Here is a 22,878-nt window from a genome sequence, read left to right on the forward strand (position 1 = left end):
CGTGTGGAGAACAGGTACCCAAAACCAGCTCCTCTGGGACCAAAGAAAGATGAGCACTCTGAGAGACTTCACAAGGTGAGAGGGCTGCTAAAGGGGCAAGGATTACACAGAGCTTGCTGCTCAGGAGAAAGGACAGGTGGACAAAACCGTCCAGGCACACTTTGCCCCACAGGTTGGGAACCTTCAAGAGCTTCAGGCACTCTATACCCCTGGCTGGCAACACAGCTCCAAGGCCCCCCACTGCTATTCACAGCCTGCCACTCCTTCCTCCCAGCTGGCACCAGCTTGTGGCTGCTCCCACCATTGCACCAGGTCAGCCAGAGGGTAGCCCTGCCTATGGCAGCTACAAATGCATAGATTAGAGGCTCCTCCATGCACCCTCAGCCCACTGGCCCTGGCACTGGAGGCAGGCACTGCAGCCAGGAAGCAGGAAAAAAGCTCTTTCCCCCCTGGCAGACACCAGTGCCACTTGCCTGCAACCCTGGCCATTGGTCCAGGAGTTGAGCAGCTCCAGAGAGGAGACCTTACAGGCACTAGAGGGCATGGCCTGCACCAAGTTATTTTTACAAATATAAAATGTCAAAAGAACCTGTACAACCCCAAATCCCACAAACACTAGAAAGAGGGCCAAGTGCAACTGGACTTGCCAATATTCCTGAAAGAGATTTCAAACTAAAAATCATAAACATGCTCACAGAGCTACAGAAAAATATTCAAGACCTCAGGGAGGAATTCAGGAAAGAGATAGAAACCTTGAAAAATACAGTATCCAAAATGAAACCTCCAATGGAGGGATTTAAAAGCAGATTAGTGAAGTAGAGAATTCAATAAGTGAAATAGAAGTTAGAGAATAGGAATACAAAGAAGCTGAGGCACAGAGAGAAAAAAGATCTCTAGGAATGAAAGAATATTGAGAGAACTGTGAGAAAAATCCAAACGGAACAATATTTGCATTATAGGGGAAACAGAAGAAGAGAGAGAAAAAGGGATAGAAAGTGTCTTTGAGGGGGTAACTGCTGAAAACTTCCCCAATCCGGGAAAGGAGATAGTCTCTCAGGCCATGGAGGTGCACAGATCTCCCAACACAAAGGACCTAAGGAAGACAACACCAAAACATAATTAAAATGGCAAGGATCAAGTATAAGGACAGAGTATTAAAAGCAGCCAGAGAGAGAAAAAAGATCACATACAAAGGAAAACCTATCAGGCTATCATCAGACTTCTCAACAGAAACTTTACAGGCCAGAAGGGAGTGGCATGATACATTTAATGCAATGAAACAATAGGGCCTCGAACCAAGAATACTCTACCAGGCAGTATGATCATTTAAATTTGAATAAAGGATTAAAGAATTTCCAGATAAGCAAAAGCTGAGAGAACTTACCTTCCACAAACCATCTCTACAGTGTATGTTGGAGGGACTGCTATAGATGGAAGTGTTCCTAAGGAATAGCTGTCACCAGAGAAAATAAAACCACAATAAAGGAAGTAGAACAAATTACTGAGCCAATGTAAAAGTAAATCAACTACCCCCGAAGTCAGTTATGGGATATACAAAGAGTACATAATATGATACATAATATATAAGGAATGGAGGAGGAAGAAGAAGAAGAAGGAAAAAAAGAGAGCCTTTAGATTGTGCTTGTAATAGCATAATAAGTGAGTTAAGTTAGACTGTAAGATAATAAAGAAATTACTCTTGAACTTTTGATAACCACGAATATAATGCCTGCAATGGCAATAAGTACATATCTATCGATAATCACACTAAATGTAAGTGGTCTGAATGCACCAATCAAAAAACATAGAGTCACTAAATGGATAAAAAATAAGACCCATCTATATTCTGCCTACAAGAGACTCACTTCAGACCCAAACACATACACAGACTAAAGGTGAAGGGATGGAAAAAGATATTTTATGTAACCAAGAGGAAGAAAAAAGCAGGAGTTACAGTATTTGTATCAGACAAAATAGTCTTCAAAACAAAGAAAGTAACAAGAAACAAAGAAATACATTACATAATGATAAAGGGGTCAGTCCAACAAGAGAATATAACTATTAAAAATGTCTATGCACCCAACACAGGATCACCTACATATGTGAAACAAATACTGTTAGAATTAAAGGGGGAAGTAGAATACAATGCATTCATTTTAGGAGATTTCAATACATCACTCACTTCCAAGGACAGATCCACCAGACAGAAAATAAGTAAGGAGACAAAGGCACTAAACAACACATTAGAACAGATAGACCTAAGAGACATCTATAGAACATTCCACTCAAAAGCAGCAGGATACACATTTTCTCAAGTGCACATGGAACATTTTACCTAATATACCATATACTAGGCCACCAAAAGAGCCTCAGTAAATTCAGAAGGATTGACATTGCACCAACCAGCTTCTCAGACCACAAAGGTATGAAACTAGAAATAAATTGTGCAAAGAAAACAAAAAAGCCCATAAACATATGGAGGCTTAATAAAATGTTCCTAAATAATCAATGGATTGATGACCAAATAAAAACAGAGATCAAGCAATATATGGAGACACATGAAAACAATAACTCAACCCTACAAAATTGGTGGGGCATAGCAAAGGCCATGCTAAGAGGGAAGTATATTGCAATACAGGCCTACCTCAGGAAAGAAAAACAATCCCATTTGATCAGTGTAAATTCACAATTAATGAAACCAGAAAAAGAAGAACAAATGAGGCCCAAAGTCAGCAGAAGGAGGGACATAATAAAGATCAATGCATAAATAAATAAAATCAAGAAGAATAAAACAAAAGAAAGAATCAATGAAACCAGGAGCTGGTTCTTCAAGAAAATTAACAAAATAGATAAACCCCTAGCCATACTTACCAAGAAAAAAAGAGAACCTACACACAGAACAGAATCATAAATGAGAAAGGAAAAATCACTGTGGACACCAAAGAAATACAAAGAAGTATTAGAGAATACTAGGAAAAATTATATGCTAACAAATTGCATAACCAAGAAGAAATGCACAACTTTCAAGAAAAATAACTTTCCAAGACTGAACCAGGAAGAAACAGAAAATCTGAATAGATCAATTACCAGCAATGAAATCGAATTGGTAATAAAAAAAACTACCAAAGAACAAAACGCCTGTACCAGATGGCTTCACCACTGAATTTTATCAAGCATTTAGTGAAGACCTAATATCCATCCTCCTTAAAGTTTTCCAAAAAGTAGAAGAGGAGGGAATACTTCCAAACTCATTCAATGAGGCCAGCATTACTCTAATACCAAAACCAGGCAAAGAAACCACAAAAAAAGAAAATTACTGACCAATATCCCTGATGAACATAGATGCAAAAATACTGAACAAAATATTAGCAGACTGAATTCAAAAATACATGAAAAAGATCATCCATCATGATCAAGTAGGATTTATTTCAGGGATGCAAGATGGTGCAATTTTCAAAAATCCATCAATATCATCCACTACATCAACAAAAAGAAGGACGAAAATCACATGATCATCTCCATAGATGCTGAAAAGCATTTGACAAAATTCAACATTCATTCATGATAAAAACTCTCAACATAATGGGTATAGAGGGCAAGTACCTTAACATAATAAACGCCATATATGACAAACCCACAGCCAACATTATACTTAACAGCGAGAAGCTGAAAGCTTTTCCTTTAAGATTGGGAACAAGACAAGGATGCCCACTCTCCCCACTGTTATTCAACATAGATCCGGAGGTCCTAGTCATGGCAATCAGACAACACAAAGAAATAAAGATTGGTAAGGAAGAAGTTAAACTGTCACTGTTTGCAGAAGACATGACATTGTACATAAAAAACCCTAAAGAATCCATCCAAAACCATTAGAACTAATAACTGAATTCAGGAAAGTTGCAGGATACATAATCAATGCACAGAAATCTGTTGTATTCCTATACACTAACAATGAACTAGCAGAAAGAGAGATCAGGAAAACAATTCCATTTACAATTGCATCAAAAAGAATAAAATACCTAGTAATAAACCTAACCAAGGAGGTAAAAGACCTATAACCTGAAAACTACAAGACACTCATGAGATAAATTAAAGAAGACACTAATAAATGGAAATACATCCCATGCTCATGGATAGGAAGAATTAATATTGTCAAAATGGCCATCTTGTCTAAAGCCATCTACAGAGTCAATGCAATCCTTATCAAAATACCAATGGCATTCTTCAATGAACTAGAACATACAGTTCTAAAATTCATATGGAAATGCAAAAGACCCAAAATTGCCAAAACAATCCAGAGAAGGAAGAATAAAGCTGCAGGGATTACACTCCCCAACTTCAAGCTCTACTACAAAGCCATAGTAATCAAGACAATTTGGTACTGGCACAAGAACAGACCCATAGATCAATGGAACAGAATAGAAAGCCCAGATATAAACCCAAGCATAAATGGTTAATTAATGTAAGATAAAGGAGCCATGTATATACCATGGGGAAATGACAGCCACTTTAACAACTGGTGTTGGCAAAACTGGACAGTTACATGTAAGAGAATGAAATTGGATTATTGTCTAACTCCATACACAAAAGTAAACTCAAAATAGATCAAAGACCTGAATGTAAGTTATGAAACCATAAAACTCTTAGAACACAACATGGGCAAAAATCTCTTGAATATAAACATGAGCAACTTTTTCCTGAACACATCTCCTTGGGCAAGGGAAACAAAAGCAAAAATGAACGAATGGGACTACATCAAACTAAAAAGCTTCTGTACAGCAAAGGATACCATCAGTAGAATAAAAAATTGTTTTACAGTATGGGAGAATATATTTGTAAATGACATATCCGACAAGGGGTTAACATCCAAAATATATAAGGAACTCACATGCCCCAATACCCAACAAGCAAATAACCTGATTAAAAAAATGGACAGAGAATCTGAACAGACACTTCTCCAAAGAAGAAATTCAGATGGCCAACAGGCACATGAAAAGATGGTCTACATCACTAATCATCAGAGAAATGCAAATTAAAACCACAATGAGACATCACCTCACACCAGTTAGGATGGCCAACATCCAAAAGATAAGGAACAACAAATGCTGGTGATGATGCAGAGAAAGGGGAACCCTCCTACACTGCTGATGGGAATGTAAATTAGTTCAACCATTGTGGAAAGCAATCTGGAAGTTCCTCAAAAAACTCAAAATAGAAATATCGTTTGATCTAGTAATTCCACTCCTAGGAATTTACCCGAAGAAAACAAGATCCCTGATTCAAAAAGACATATGCACCCCTATGTTTATTGCAGCATCATTTACAATAGCCAAGATATGAAGCAACTTAAGTGTCCATCAGAAGGTGAATGAATAAAAAAGAGGTGGTACATATACACAATGGAATATTATTCAGCCATAAGAAGAAAACAAATCCTACCATTTGCAATAACATGGATGGAGCTAGAGGGTATTACGCTCAGTGAAATAAGTCAGGTGGAGAAAGATAAATACCAAATGATTTCCTTCATTTGTAGAGTATAACAACAAAGTAAAACTGGAGGAAGAAAACAGCACCTGCTCACAGACTCCAAGAAGGGACTAGCGGTTACAAAGGGGAGTCGGGGGGGAGAGTGGGTTGGGAGGGAGAAGGGGATTTATGGGTATTATGATTGGCAAATTTGGTGTGGGGGGTTCACAGAGAAGACAAGTAGTGACTCTGTGGCATCTTACTACCCTGATGGGCAGTGACTGCAATGGTGTGTGTGTGTGGACTTGATAATATGGGTGAATGTAGTAACCACAATGTTTTTCATGTGAAACCTTAATAAAAAAATAACTCAGTGGTGAAAGTAAATACATAGTTAAATTCAGGACATTCTAATATTATAATCGTGATGGATAAATAGCTCCAGTATAAAAGCTGAAAGACAAAAGTATTAAAAAACTATACTAAAATAATCTGTAAGTGGATACACAATGTAAAAAGATGCAAATTATAACATCAAACACAAAGTGGTGGTGGAGTATAATAATGTAGAATTTTTGTATGTGTTGGAAGCTAAGTTGTTATCAACTTAAAATGTACTGTTCTAAACATAAGAGTTTTATGTAAGCCCAAAGGTTAACTACAAAGTAAAAACCTATAGGAACTACATTAAAAACAAATCAACATAGAAAATCATCAATTCACAAAGGAAGGAACAAAAGGAACAAAGGAATTATAAAATAACCAGAAAAGTTGACACAATTGCAATAGTAATTTTATCTTTCAATGGTTACTTTAAATGTAAATGGACTAAATTCTCCAATCAAAAGACACAGAGTATCTGAATGGATGAAAACAAAACCCACTGCATTTTGCTTAAAGAGACCCCCTTAGCTTTAAAGACACATGGACTGCAAATTAAGGGATGGAAAAATATATTTTATGCAAATGGAAACCAAAAAAACAGAAATAGGTAGCTATATTTATATCAGAAAACAGATTTTAAGCCAAAGATGGTAACAAGAGACAAATTCATTAAATAATGATAAAGGGGTCAATTCATCAAAGGGATATAAAATTAGTATATATATTTGCTCCCAACATAGGAACAGCTTAATATATAAAGCAAATATTAACTGATCTGAAGGGATAAATAAGCATTAATACAATAATAGTAGAGGATTTCAATAGCTCGCTTTCAAAAATGGATAAAACATCCAAACACAATATCAATATGGGAACATTGTACTTTAACTGTGTATTAAATCAGATGGATCTAACAGATATTTATGGAATATTCTATCCAACATCAGAATACACATTCTTCTCAAGCTTGCATGGAACATTCTCCAGGATAGATCTTATGTTAGTCCAGAAAACAAGCCTTAATAGATTTAAGAACATTGAAATCATGTGCATCTTTTCTGATCACAATAGTATGAAACCAGAAACTAATTACAAGAGGAAAACTGGAAAAATCACAAAACTGTGGAGATAAAACAACATGCTACTGCACAACCACTGGGTCAAAGAAGAAATAAAAAATATATTGAAAAAAATGGAAATGGTAACAAACATAGCAAAACTTATGGGATGCAACAAAAGCAGTTCTAATGAGTGAAGTTCATAGTGATAAACACTTATTTTAATTAAAGAGAAAAAGCTCAAATAACCTATTTAACTTTATACTTTATAAACATATAAAATAAGAACAAGTGAACAAAATGGTTAGTAAAGGAAGAAAATAACAAAGATTAGAGTCAAAATAAATGAAATAGAGACTAAAAAGACAATAAGAGAGAGTAATGAAATTAATAGCTGGCTTTTTAAAAAGATAAACAAATAAACAAACTTTAGCTAGATTTACCACAGAGAGAGAGAGAGACTGAGCGAGAGAATTATAATAAAATTATAAGTGAAAGAGGAAACACACAAATACAAAGGATCATAGGAGATTACTATGAACCATTATATACCAACATATTGGACAACATAGAAGAAATGGGTAAATTCCTAGAACTATACAACCTAACAAGACTGAATCATAAATAAATAGAAAATCTTAAAAGATCAATTACAAGTAAGTAGATTGTACCAGTAATCAAAATCATCCCAACAAGATCCAGGAACAGATAGCCCCACTGGTGAATCCCACCAAACATTAAACACCATTCCTTCTCAACTGTTCCAAAAAATAGAGAGGAGAACAATTCCAAACTCATTTTATGAGGGCAGTATTACCTTGACACCAATTCCAGGCAAGGACACTACAAGAAAAGAAGATTATAGTCCAATATCACTGATGAAAATAGATACAAAAATCATCAACAGAATTCTGTCAAAGGGAATTCAACAGTACATTAAAAGGATCATACACCATCATCAAGTGGAATTTATTCCAGAGATGCAAGATGATTCAACATCTGCAAATCAATTAAAACAATACACCACATTAACAATTGCTTTTGAGGATCATCTCAATAAATGTGAAAAAAACATTTAAGTAAAATCAGTATCTTTCACAATAAAAATGCTCAATAAACTTGGTATAGAGGGAATGTACTTCAACATAATAAGAGCTATATATATGACAAGCCCACAGCTAACAACAGTGAAAAGCTGAAAGTTTTTCCTCTAAGGTCAGGAACAATAAAAGGATGCTAATCTTGCCACTTTTATTGTGCTAGAAGTCTTAGTGCATTTAGGCAAGAAAAAGAAATAAAAGTTATTCAAATTGGAGAGGAAGAAATAAAAAATTGTCTCTGTGCAGATGATGCAATCTTTTTTTAAGGAAATTAATTTTTTTATTAAAAAGAAAGTATCATTGATATATAGTCTTATGATGGTTTTACATAAACAATGTTGTGGTTTCAACATTCACTCATATTATCAAGTCCACGCCCTCTCCATTGCAGTCACTGTCTACTAGCATAGTAAGATGCTATAGAGTCATTACTTGTCTTCCCCGTGCTATACTGCTTTCCCCGTGACCTATGTATATTGTGATTATGAATTATAGTGCCCCTTAGGCCCCTTCTCCCTCTCTCCCCACCCTCCCCAAGCTGTCCCCTTTGGTAACCACCAGTCCCTTCTCAGTGTCTGTGAATCTGCTGCTATTTTATTCCTTCAGTTTTGCTTTATTTTTATACTCTACAAATGAGTGAAGTCATTTGGTATTTGTCTTTCTCCGCCTGACTTATTTCATTGAACATAATACCCTCTAGCTCCATCCATGTTGTTGCAAATGGCAGGATTTTTTTTCTTCTTATGGTTGAATAATATTCCATTGTGTATATGTGCCACCTCTTCTTTACCCATTCATCTACTGATGGACACTTAGGTTGCTTCCATATCTTGGCTATTGTAAATAGTGCTACAATAAACATAAGGGTGCATATGTCTTTTTGAATCAGGGATCTCGTTTTCTTCGGGTAAATTCCTAGGAGTGGAATTACTGGGTCAAACGGTATTTCTATTTTGAATTTTTTGAGGAACTTCCAGATTGCTTTCCACAATGGTTGAACTAATTTACATTCCCACCAGCAATGTAGGAGGTTTCCACTTTCTCCGCATCCTCACCAGCATTTGTTGTTTCTTGTCTCTTAGATGTTGGCCATCCTAACTGGTGTGAGGTGATATCTCATTGTGGTTTTAATTTGCATTTCCCTGATGATTAGCGATGTGGAACATCTTTTCATGTGCCTATTGGCCATCTGTATTTCTTTGGAGAAGTGTTTGTTCGGATCCTCTGCCCATTTTTTTAATCAGGTTATTTGTTCTTAGGGTGTTGAGGCATGTGAGTTCTTTATATATTTTGGATGTTAATCACTTATTGGATAAATCATTTACGAATATATTTTCCAATACTGTAGGATGCCTTTTTATTCTGCTGATGGTGTCTTTTTGCTGTACAGAAACTTTTTAGTTGGATATAGTCGTACTTGTTCATTTTTGCTTTTGTTTCCCTTGCCCAAGGAGATGTGTTCAGGAAGAAGTTGCTTATGTTTATATTCAAGAGGTTTTTGCCTCTATTTTCTTCTAAGAGTTTTATGGTTTCATGACTTACATTCAGGTCTTTGATCCATTTTGAGTTTACTTTTGTGTATGGAGTTAGACAATAATCCAGTTTCATTCTCTTACATGTAGTCATCCAGCAGATTACATGATCTTAATATGTAGAGAACACTAAAGAATCCACCGAAAATCTGTTAGAATGAATTCAGTAGTTAATGAATTTGATAAATTTGCAGAATACAAAATCAGTATAGAAAAATCAGTTGCATTTCCAAACACTAACAATGAACTATCAGAAATTAAGCATCAAAATGAATAAAACTCTTATGAATAAATTTAACTGAGGTTGTGACAGATCTGCACACTAAAACTATAAGACATTGATAAAAGAAATTGAAGAAGACACACAGAAAATGGAAAGATATTCCATACTCATGGAAGAATTAGTGCTGTTAAACTGCAACCCTAAGTTATCTACAGATTCAATGCAATCTCTATCAAATTTCCAATGAAATTTTTCACAGAAAAAGAAAAAAACAACAACCTAAAATTTTTTTTTTTATTTTTATTTTTTTCTTTCTATACCTAAATAACACTAATAATAGCTAATGCTAAGCATACTATGTGACAGTGCCAGGTGCGGTTGTCAGTCCTTCCCATATGTATTACATCACTGCCTTCTCATAGCTATCAATTGCAGTAGGTACGGTGACTATGGGCATTTTACAAATCATAAAACTGAAGCACAGAGTGGTTAAATAACTTTTCCAAGATCACAAAGCTAGTAAATAGTAGAGCTAGGCTTAAACCCACATAATCTGAGTGCAGAGTCTGCTTTTTACCTCTACATCGTACAGGCTCCATTTTCTTTTTTCAGTTCTCTCAGCCCTGTGAAGTGTTTAAAATTTAATTGCCCTTTTATTATAGATGGAGAAGCTGAGCCTTAGACTAGCAGGTAACTTGCTGTAGACCACACAGCCTGTGTTGGGATTTAAACTCAGGTACGAGTGACCTTAAGCCCAGGTTTCTTTTTTTTAATTTTTAATTTTATTTATTTTGGTATCATTAATCTACAATTACAGAAAGAACAGTATGTTTACTACGTTTCCCCCTTCACCAAGTCCCCTCCACATACCCCTTCACAGTCACTGTCCATCTGCGTAGTAAGATGCTGTAAAATCACTACTTGTCTTCTCTGTGTTGCGCAGCCCTCCCCATGCCCCCCACGCACTATACATGCTAATTGTAATGCTCTCTTTCTTTTTCCCCACCCTATCCCTCCCTTCCCACCCATCGTCCCCAGTCCCTTTCCCTTTGGTAACTATTAGTCCATTCTTGGGTTCTGTGATTGTGCTGCTGTTTTGTTCCTTCAGTTTTCCTTTGTTCTTATACTCCATATATGAGTGAAATCATTTGGTACTTGTCCTTCTCTGCTTGGCTTATTTCACTGAGCTTAATACCCTCTAGCTCCATCTATGTTGTGAATGGTAGGATCTGTTTTTTTCTTATGGCTGTGTAATATTCCATTGTGTATATGTACCACATCTTCTTTATCCATTCATCTACTGATGGACATTTAGGTTGCTTCCATATCTTGGCTATTGTAAACAGTGCAGCGATAAACATAGGGGTGCATCTGTCTTTTTCAAACTGGAGTGCTGCATTCTTAGGGTAAATTCCTAGAAGTGGTATTCTTGGGTCAAATGGTATTTCTATTTTGAGCATTCTGAGGAACCTCCATACTGTTTTCCACAATGGTTGTAGTTTACATTCCCACCAGCAGTGTAGGGGGGGTTCCCCTTTCTCCACAACCTCGCCAACATTTGTTGTTGTTTGTCTTTTTGATGATGGCGATCCTTACTGGTGTGAGGTGATATCTCATTGTGGTTTTACTTTGCATTTCTCTGATGATTAGCGATGCGGAGCATCTTTTCATGTGCCTGTTGGCCATCTGGATTTCTTCTTTAGAAAACTGTCTATTCAGCTCCTCTGCCCATTTTTTAATTGGATTATTTACTTTTTGTTTGTTGAGGCATGTGAACTCTTTATATATTTTGGATGTCAATCCTTTATTGGATCTGTCATTTATGAATATATTTTCCCATACTGTAGGATACCTTTTTGTTCTACTGATGGTATCCTTTGCTGTCCAGAAGCTTTTTAGCTTGATATAGTCCCACTTGTTCATTTTTGCCTTTGTTTCCCTTGCCCAGGGAGATATGTTCATGAAGAAGTCACTCATGTTTATGTCCATGAGATTTTTGCCTACGTTTTTTTCTAAGAGTTTTGTGGTTTCATGACTTACATTCAGGTCTTTGATCCATTTTGAGTTTACTTTTGTGTATGGAGTTAGACAATAATCCAGTTTCATTCTCTTACATGTAGTCATCCAGCAGATTATATGATCTTAATATGTAGAGAACACTAAAGAATCCACCAAAAATCTGTTAGAATGAATTCAGTAGTAGTTGATGAATTTGATAAATTTGCAGAATACAAAATCAATGTAGAAAAATCAATTGCACTTCCAAACACTAACAATGAACTATCAGAAATTAAGCATCAAAATGAATAAAACTCTTATGAATAAATTTAACCGAGGTTGTGACAGATCTGCACACTAAAACTATAAGACATTGATAAAAGAAATTGAAGAAGACACACAGAAAATGGAAAGATATTCCATACTCATGGAAGAATTAGTGCTGTTAAACTGCAACCCTAAGTTATCTACAGATTCAATGCAATCTCTATCAAATTTCCAATGGAATTTTTCACAGAAAAAGAAAAAAACAACAACCTAAAATTTTTATGGAGCCATAAAAGATACCAATTAGTCAAAGCAAGAAGAACAAGACTGCTTCCTGATTTCAAACTCAATTGTAAAACTATAGTATTCAAAACAGTATAGTATTGTCATAAAAAGAGACATATAGATCAATGGAACATAATAGAGATCCCAGAAATCAACCCATGCATACATGTTAAATTAATTTTTTTCATGTTAAATTAATTTTTGACAAAGGAACCAAGAATATATAATGGCAAAAGGATAATCTCTTCAATAAATGGTGCTGGAAAAATGGATATCCACATGCAGAAGAAGGAAATTGGGCCATTATCTTACACCATACACAGAAATCAACTCAAAATGAATTAAAGCTTTGAATATAAGATCTGAAGCCATAAGACTCCTGAAAGAAAACATAGGGAATAAACTCATTGACACTCATCTTGCCGATAAGTTTTTGGATTTAATACCAAAAGCAAAGACAACAAAAGCAAAAATAAACAAAAATAAACAAAAACAAATGACATTATCAAATTAAAAAACTTCTTCTGCTCAGCAAAGTAAACCATTAACAGAATGAAAAGGCAACCTATGAAATGGCAGAAAATATTTGTAAACCACCTACCTGATAAATGGTTAATATCCAAAATACAGAAGGAACTCATACAACTCAATAGCAAAAAAAAAAAAAAAATAACCAATTAAAAAATGGGCAAAGAACTTCAATAGACATTTTTCCTAATAAGATACACAGTGGCCAAAAAGAACATGAAAAGCTCATCACAAATCATCAGGGAAATGCAAATCACAACTACAATAAGATGTAGCCTTACAATCATTAGGATGGTTATCATAAGAAATATAAGAGCTAACAATTGCTGTGAAGGATGTAGAGAAAAGGGAACCCCTGTGCTCTGTTGGTAGGAACGTAAATTGGTGCAGTCAATATGGAAAACAGAATGTTGGCTCTTCAAGAAATTAAAAGTATAGCTACCATATGATCCAACTATCCCACTTCTGGGTATTTATCTAAAGGAAAGAAAACCATTATCTCGAAGACATATTTGCACTCTATGTTCACTCAGCGTTATTCACAAAAGCCAAGGTATGCGAACAGCCTAACTGTCCATCAGTGGATGAATGGATCAAGGAAATGTGGCAAAATATACAAGGAAATATTATCAGCTTAAAAACCTCCAAATCCTGTCATTTCCTACAACATGGTTGATGTAGAGGGCATTATGCTAAGCAAAATAAGCCAAATGCAGAAAGGCAAATACTGCATGGTATTACTTGTATGTGGAATCTAAAAAAAAGTTGAACTTGTAGAGACATAGAGTAGGGAAGTTGCCAGGGTGTAGGGGTGGGGGAAGTAGGGAGAGGTTGGTAAAAGAAACAAATTTTCAGTTATAAGAGGAATAATGTCTTTGGATCTAATGTGAAATATGGTGACTATGGCTGAAAACACTGATTGTATAATTTCAATTAGCTAAGAGAGTAGAACTTAAATGTTCTTACAAAGAAGAAAGATAAATACGTGAGGTGATGGGTGTGGAATTATCAGTAGGGGATTCCTCTCATAATGTATGTGTGAATCAAATTATGAAGTTGTAAATATTAAATTTCTTACTATTTTATTTGTCCATCATATATATTTTGGATGTCAATAAAGCTGAAAAAACAGCCTCTCATTTGAACTGTGCACAAAAAATTGGTGCGTTACATTGTATTCTAAAGTATACTTCAATAAAGTTGATTTTTATAAACTACAAAAAATGTTCAGAGAAGACTCTAATACATATCCATGTATATATCACCCAGGATTAATAAATATTAAACATTTTGTCATTTGCTTTATCTTTTTCATATAGAAGAAATGAAATATTACTGTTAAAGGTAAAGTCTTATTTCCCAGACTGATTTTCCACTCCTTCTCATTGGCAAGCATATTCATAAAGTTGTGTGTTTCCTTTCTATCCATAAATCTTCATTTTACTGATGAAAATATCAAAGCTTAACGAGAACTAATGCATAGGCCATAGTTAAGCAATGAGTCAGTTAGCAGCATAGCTGGAAATGATGTTCTCTTACGCTCATTCCTCAGGGCTGTGTTACCCAATTTATATTTGAGGAGCTGCTAATGTAAATTATGTAATTATGAGAATGTTTATACCACTCTGTATCCTCAATTTTAAACATGACCACAAGGTGACACAAATAGGATTTAGTTATGAAGTTTCCCTGAGTATTTAAAATTGTCTCCTTGGAAACTTTCAAACCCAAGATTAATGGGATTATTATCAATATAGCTATTTGTTATCAGTTTAATTGCAATTAAGCCAGAATCCAGATATTTATGCATTTCCCTCTAATTTTGCCATAAAAATTACTAGACTGTTTTTAAAGCAGCTAACACCATTGAATTCCAGTGCCTTGAAGTCCAATTAGCTGGCTGCATTTGACTGTTTCACATGTTCTGAAGGGGTTCAGAATGTGGCACACCAAAACAGGCCACTTTGGCATACTGATTACGTTGGGCTGAGTGCACTTGAGAAAACAGCAGATGCAGGGAGGGTTCTCTGCTTCTCCTTTTCCTACCTGAAAGCAGGTCATGAAATTTCCGATCAAAAAGCTATCCTCTCTGTATCAGGAAGAGAATATTCTTATTTTTCCCCTTCCCAGTTTTGTTGAGATATAACTGACATTTAACACTGTATGAGCTTAAAGTGTACAATGATCATATATATATACATATTTAATATAAAAATATATTTATCAAATACATATTTATATGTGTAAATATACATTATATATTTATTATTGAATATATATCTTTATTGCATAAAATATATGAATATATATGTACTTAGCAAAATGATCACCACAATAAATTTAGTTAACACCTATCACTTGACAAGAGCATTCTTATCACCAGAGACTGAGAATCAATGCCAATATGAATCTGTACAATCCAACCTACTAAAATAAACCTTATCTTCCATTGGTTTCCACAGTATATTTCCTAGGCATTGTCCTACAATTTATTGCCGCTAGTCCAGGCGCCTTTGTCTTCTCACAACCCCACAATTTTTTGTTCTTTGTCTGAGAAGGTGTATAAGCTTTTGGGTCTAGTGGGGTCTCTATTCTCCTTCAGAAGAGTCCCGTGTACACACAGAAATTTTAAATACATCTGCCTGCTTACCTCCTGTTAATCTGTCTTGTGTCAGTTTTGATTCTTAAGCCAGCCACAAAATATGAGAGGGTAGAAGGAAGCTTTTTCTCATCTATATGAGACAATCACAGGGACTGATTTGACTTTCCTTGCTCTTCCTTTGGGTTTATCTTTTTTATGGTTCATCTTTCATGTTGTTCAGATTTCCCCCATTAGTTCTACTGTTTATATTTCAGAAGTTTATAGATATTGGGGGAGAAAAGAAGAGTTAGGCTGGTTTTAAGTATTTTGTAATCATGAAGTTTATTACTCTTTGTTATTTTTTTCTGAAAAGCCACAGGCACAGTTTATTCAAAGACCACTTATTTTGGTTTTCACTAGCAGAAAAACTGGTCTTTCTTAAAAATAGCAACTTTGATTAAAAAACAGTAAATTACTCTTTTCTTGATAGGCGAAGCAACAAAAAACCAGTTGCAAACTCAAGTTTAAATTCACAATGGGGTGAGGAGCATTTTTTATTTATATTTAGAATTTGAAAGCTGCACCTCCTTTGCTTGTTAGCGTATACACAGCCTCAACTCTCATTGGCTGTTGACTTGCATATCACAACAGAGGCTAAGTCTGTCCCTAGAGCAAGTTCAGCATCATGATTTCAGCAGCATACTGTGGCATGCCTGAAGCCTCATTCTGGGAGTGGCCACAATTGAATTAAGAATGCTACTCAGTCAGTGATGTGTTCTCCTCGTCAACAACAGCTGATAATTGTCAGGATGACTGCATCAGACTAGCTGGGCCACGGCACTGTTGGGTCATTGGTGACTAGTATGGGGCGTTGGAATGCAAGGCACTCTTCTTGGTGCTGCGGAAGACAAAGGACTCCACCCTTCTGTGGAGAAGTGACACAATAAGAGAACAGAGATTCTAAAGATCTGCAGCTGACACTGGGGAGCACAGAATTTGACTGAATGCCTTTTGGTTTTCAGACAACTAGTCAGGCGATACTCTATAAAGATTAGTAACTGAAGTACAGTTGGGGAAAGAGGCATGAGAAATCTGCTTTGGACCATTTAACAGTGACATTTAGGTAAGGGGATAAGGGTAAAGCCAGCCATAGACATGGGCCATAGGACAATGTACCACACATCAGGGATGGTGGCAACATCTTCAATAGCTGAAGTGTGAGCATTTTGAGGAAATGATGTGATTTATTTCATTATTGTGAGCATCAGGAATTGGCAGTAGTGAGCTGGGAAAAGGATCAAGGTGATAGTTATGAAGGTAAAATCTTGGAGGAAAAACATTAAGTCTCTTTTTCATATGTTTTAGTAGACTATGGACTGCTCCAGAGGTAGCATTTTAGAGTAAAGCACTTTGTTTTGTCAAAGCAACATCATTAAGAGAAGGATGAGGAAAAGATTTGACGTCTTTGAATAATCTCTTTTTTAATTTTCTTTTTTATATAGATCTGTCCCCTTTAGCTGAACTCTTATTAAGCCTGAAGCTCTTGTTCTCCTCTTTCCCTATGTGAGTTGGTATACTGGGTCAAATTTGCTGTCCGAAGACACCTATATTCTGTTTCTAATGTGCTGGGGAGGTGTGTCATTGTTTTCCTTGATTTCAGTCTCAAAATCTTTATGTCTTTACCTGGAAAAATAGAAGTCATTATTGCTGTGTTTTTTATAAATTGTGTAAACTTAAAAAATGGTAATTTATATTTTCAATGTAAATGACTCCTTGAAGGGAATTAGTTCCTTTAAATTTAGTTCCTATACTTTTATTTACATTAATTTATCTCTTTCATGCTTAACTGGGTGGCCTTAGTTCTACCAATATTAGGACCATCTTATTCATGCTTTTTGTGATTTTAGTAACTTAACTTTTTTTTTTTCTGATTGTGGAATTTTCTTTGTTACTATTTTATTGAGAACATTTACAGCAATATTACATAATATTGGTCTGTAATTTTTGTTTTTCCACATTTCATATGTTTTGAAAAACACTTGTAGATGAAGCAAAGATACTGGGAGCATCTGATCTCTGAAAGTTTGTTGGTGTTCCTCGTAAAGTTGACTGTGCTGCATGCCTCTTTGTGGAATTTTTCTTTTTTTAACTTTTAATTAATTAATTAATTATTATTATTAAGGTATCACTGATATACAATCTTATGAAGGTTTCACATGAGCAACATTGTGGTTACTACATTCATCCATATTACCCCCCACATACCCCATTACAGTCACTGTCCATCAGTGTAGTGAGATGCTATAGAGTCACTACTTGTCTTCTCTGTGCTGTACTGCCTTCCCCGTGCCCCCTTCCTACATTATGTGTCCTAGTCATAATATCCCTTAATTCCCTTCTCCCTCCCTTCCCACCCCCCTCCCTACCCCCTTTCCCTTTGGTAACCACTAGTCCTTCTTGGGTTCTGTGAGTCTGCTGTTGTTTTGTTTCTTGTTTTTGCTTTGTTGTTATACTCCACAAACGAGTTAAATCATTTGGTACTTGTCTTTCTCCACTTGGCTTATTTCACTGAGCATAATACGCTCTAGCTCCATTCTTGTTGTTGCAAATGGCAGGATTTGTTTTCTTCTGGTGGCTGAATAATATTCCATTGTGTATATGTACCACATCTTCTTTATCCATTCATCTACTGATGGACACTTAGCTTGCTTCTATATCTTGGCTATTGTAAATAGTGCTGTTATAAACATAGGGGTGCATATGTCTTTTTGGGCTCCTGCATTCTTGGGATAAATTCCTAGGAGTGGAATTTCTGGGTCAAATGTTATTTCTCTTTTTAGTTTTTTGAGGAACCTTCATACTGCTTTCCACAATGGTTGAACTAATTTACATTCCCACCAGCAGTGTAGGAGGGTTCCCCTTCAATCACTTTTTAGAATTTACATTTCCAGGCTGAAGAATTCTCTTTTTTTCCCCCACATACATCAGGCTCCTACTTGTTGACAGAAGATCTGTGAAGCTTTTTCTAGCATCCTTTATTTTCTCTGCTGTGGTCCAAGGAAGGACAAGCCATGGGCACAGGGGTTCTTGAAAGCGTATGGATTTCCTTTAATGAATAACAAGAGTTTTTGACCATTTAGGCAATTACGTCTTCAGAGTGTGGTAAGTTCTTCTTAGAACAGAATGTGAACAAAACATTTTTCTATGCTGACCAACACCTGTACATATCTCCCAAGCTGTCTGGAAGTAGAGCATTCCTATAAAGCCTTTCCTCAGCTGCAATGGTTGTGAAGAAACAACCATTTAAAGTGAACCAACCAGGTAAAGTGAAGAAACAGTTACCATTTCCTGCAAGTGAAAATCCTCTTTATATGTCTTTCTAACAGTGAAAACGGGTACAGTTGACCCTTGAACAACACAGGCTTGAACTGTGCTGGTCCACTTACACACAGATTTTTTTCAATATACGTATGTGTGGGAATTTTTTTGAGGTTTGTGACAATTTGAAAAAAAGACTTCAGAAAAAGGTCTTTTCTCTACATCTTTATTCTAAGAATACGGCATATTACACATAAAACCTACAAAGCACTTGCTAATTAACTATGTTATTAATTATGTTAATTAACTATGTAGGTGCCTCAGGAAGCCTACTTGGGATAGTACCCTGGCCCTGTTTGCCCAAGGCCCCGTTTGGCTTTCAGTCTGTCAGTATTTGCTTCTTTTAAAACTACTGATGTCAGAGTTTAAATTAGTTTTAGAGGTCTGTGAAGGCTTCCAGTCAACAGTAGGATCCTAGTAGTTAAGTTTTTGGAGAGTCAGGAGTTCTACAGGGATTTTTCGACTGTGCAGCGGTAAGGGCTTTTAATTCTTCCATTGGTCAAGGGTCAATTTAGGTTTTTCCCGAAAGCGAAGTGGCCTCAAGTAGGATAGAGGATGGATGGAAGGTGGTGGTGGTGGGGAACCTGTACTTCCTTTCCGTATAGAGTGTCGCGACCCTTCAGGGACCAAAGCAACACGCCCAAGGTCTTGATTCTTCTCTAGGCTTTATTGTCTAATCTCTCGCGGCGGTTACAGCAGTTGTCGGGAAGCTCTTCTCCCTCCCGGGGGGCTCCCTTATATTCAGTCACCCAACCAATCCGGGACAGTATCATGCGTGACCTTTAAGTGGATAGGTGTCACACGCCACTCTAAGCGGGCAGCACGAGCTGTGCATGGGTACGGAAGTCTGCTGGGCCAATCCCCAACAGGGAAGAGGGGAAGGGTGGTGAGCAGGAAGCAGGCGCCATCTTTAGGGCGTTGTCCAGCTAGAGTGGCTTAGCCTCGGCCGTAGGCCGGGTCCCCACATCTCCCCCTTTATTGTTTTATAACCGAAGGTCTGTCGGGATCATGCCTGTCTTAGGTTGTCCGGAGTCTGCAGCATTCTTACCCGTCCTCAGGCAACAGACAGCTTAGGTCTGCGCCCTGTCTTAGGTTGATATGAGCAGCTCCCGATCTTACCCGTCCTTGACTACTGATCCAGCATATTAAGCCATACTCTAGGGGAGATGCCTTCCTCTAGCACTGCCATGGCCTGCAACAGGACCTTCCGTTCTCCCCGTTGCTGTTTTTGTATGGAACAGACTTTCCTCCCAAGCACGAGGAGGCCCACAATTAGCAATATTCCTATGACACCTACACCTGACCAGGCTTTGGTGGTGTTTAACATCTTGCCTAACTGTCTGGACAAGTTGGCAGCTTTAGAATAATTATGAAAAGGAATACCAGTAATACACTCCCGTATAAGAATGGACGCAGCCCACAGACAAAACCTCCCCCAAGAGGTCCAATTGTTCTTGAAGAAGGTTCAGTGGCCTGGGACAGACCATTCAGCGTCTCTGCCGTAGGAATGGTGATAGTCAGCGCGGCGGTGGCTGCAGCTGCAGCTCGGCTCCGCTGTCACCTGCTGTAGGATCCACGGCAGGAGCAGAAGCAGTGCGATCATCTTGTACCTCTGCTCCGGGGTTTTCCACTCCGCGTATCAGACGTTCAAGCACCCAAACGGGGTTCTGCTGGTCCTGTGGAAAAACGCAAACCGAGCCTCGGGTCCAGATTATCACTGGGTCCGGGCCTTTCCATGTTCCTTCCAACACATCCTTCCACAAAACTTTAGGCATGTGTTTTGGATTAGATTGTTGGCCGTGCCACTCTGCTGCACTGCGGCCATTTTTGTCCAGTGTTCTAAAATCTTCTCCTATTCCCCGTTTTTGTTTATATAAGGCATTCTTGAGGGTGAGGTGGGTGCATTCCACCATACCCTGACCCTGAGGGTTGTCTCTAGCTCCCTGCTGCTCTCATGACACAAAAGGATGTCATCCATATAATGATAGATTATCAGGGTAAACTGTTTCCTGACAGTTTGTAAGGCCTTCTTTACAGACACATGGTGGGGCTATTAGCCAGGCCCTGTGGCAATAAACCTTTGACAGTCTCTGGGGTGAAGCGGGATGGAGAAGAAACAGTCTTTGATACTTTTTCCTAATTACAAAAATAGGTGTGTTCCATGGCGAGGTAGAGGGCTGGAGGTGACCAGCTGCTATCTGTTCTTGTACTAAAGTGTGGGCTGCTTCCTTCTTTTCTTTGGTGAGGGGCCACTGAGGTACCCACACGGGCCTTTTTGACTGCCATGTCCTCATCAGATGGCAGTCCCTGTTCAGATCCCCCTTCCGATGCCTTTGTGAAGGCACGCTCTTCTCGTACTTCCTCTAATATTTCCTCCCCCTCTTGGATGGCCTCTCGGCAGCTTGGCTTCTGTCCCTTCAGACAATTTTTTACTCGACCCCAAATAGGGATTGTCCCTGGTGGAAGGGGCTCCCTCTTGTCTGCCCGGCGTAGGTCATCCCCCAGCCTGTCCCATAAAGGGCTGGTGATTTTTCCTTCATCTAAGAACCATGGGGCATGAATCTCTATAGTGTTCAGAAATGCCCTGGCAGTCTTCGTTTTCAAAGGGGTTCCATTAGCTCTAAGGAGCGCTTTCAGAGGTTCCTAGAGGCCTCCGTCCCCATCCTCTCTCTAAAGGGGCAAGTATCCTAGTTATGATTTAGATGGACTACGTCGCTAATTCCGCGAACCTTTTGATTTCGTCGCCACTCTGCGAACCTTTTTATTTCGTTGCCGCTCTGCGAACCTTCACTGGCGCCTCCTCATTCCATATAGTATAATAAACAATGTCACAAACACTAACAGGACACACACACTACACATAAACACCCACCGCAACCGCCTGCTGTCTGCCCTGCCACGTATACTTTCAGTTTGCTCGCCGATCCACTCACCCTCCTCGGTTCCCTCTCCCGGTCTGGCCAGCCAACCGAACGGCGTCCAGCGACGTTCCTGAAGAGTTACAAGCTCTACTTCATCGGCAGGCGCCAGGGTCAGCGGATCAGGTCACAACGAGGTTTAGCGATTCCCGGGGTTCGGCCACTTGTCGCGACCCTTCAGGGACCAAAGCAACACGCCCAAGGTCTTGATTCTTCTCTAGGCTTTATTGTCTAATCTCTCGCGGCGGTTACAGCAGTTGTCGGGAAGCTCTTCTCCCTCCCGGCGGGCTCCCTTATATTCAGGCACCCAACCAATCCGGGACAGTATCATGCGTGACCTTTAAGCGAATAGGTGTCACGCGCCACTCTACGCGGGCAGCACGAGCTGTGCACGGGTACGGAAGTCTGCTGGGCCAATCCCCAACAGGGAAGAGGGGAAAGGGTGGTGAGCAGGAAGCAGGCGCCATCTTTAGGGCGTTGTCCAGCTAGAGTGGGGCTCAGCCTCCCCCGGCCGGGCCCCCACATAGAGGAATAAGTTAGAACTCAGTTGAAAACTCACATAAGAAAACCACTCATTCTGGGTTAATGGACACAGTGTTTGTTGGGGAATGAGTTTCTGACTAGCGGTTACACTAAAATTTTTTTTTAAATTGTTCTGAATTATACATATTTTAAGAGTGAGTGGGCTCACAGTTTTTAGAAGTGGTAGGGCATAAATCACAATACCTGACGGTAATAAAAAGCAAACGCTATTGTGCTGGGCAAGAATTGGCTAATGCTTTCGGACTTTCGAAGCTTTCACAGAGAACGCCTCGGGTACAAACCCAGGATCCAGCCTAAATCCCTGAAGTCTGGCTTCCCCGCAAGGTGTGTAATCCGTACCACTGCCTCACAGCCCTCTGTCTCCCTCTCTGAACTGCTTCCCTTCTCGGTATAATTTTTGTGCGCGCTGCGCAGCGATCTCCAGCGGATCCCTGGAGCTCAGCACCGCTCCCTAACTTCCTGGCTAAACCACAACTCCCAAGATGCATCAGGTTCTAGAGCCGGCAGAGGGGCAGCTTCCGGTTTAGGCCAGCGCGGCTGCGCGCGAGGCGTGGTCTTATTGGTTCCAACGCCCTCGTGCGATGCGCGTCACGGCAACGTGCGGTCGTGGGGGC

At 38.4% G+C, this 22,878-nt stretch overlaps 1 long non-coding RNA gene across 1 annotated transcript; it reads right to left on the bottom strand.

The window, feature by feature from the left end:
• Window positions 1-19,449: 19,449 nt before the first annotated feature.
• LOC140846454 (uncharacterized) lies at window positions 19,450-22,683 on the bottom strand. Its single transcript, XR_012125546.1, has 2 exons — window positions 21,737-22,683; window positions 19,450-20,479 (listed from the first exon to the last, which is right to left on the bottom strand). It is a non-coding gene; the product is annotated as an uncharacterized lncRNA (long non-coding RNA).
• Between the last annotated feature and the right edge of the window lie 195 nt (window positions 22,684-22,878).

This window comes from Manis javanica, chromosome 15 (genome assembly GCF_040802235.1).
Source record: "Manis javanica isolate MJ-LG chromosome 15, MJ_LKY, whole genome shotgun sequence".
Lineage (NCBI taxonomy): Eukaryota > Metazoa > Chordata > Mammalia > Pholidota > Manidae > Manis > Manis javanica.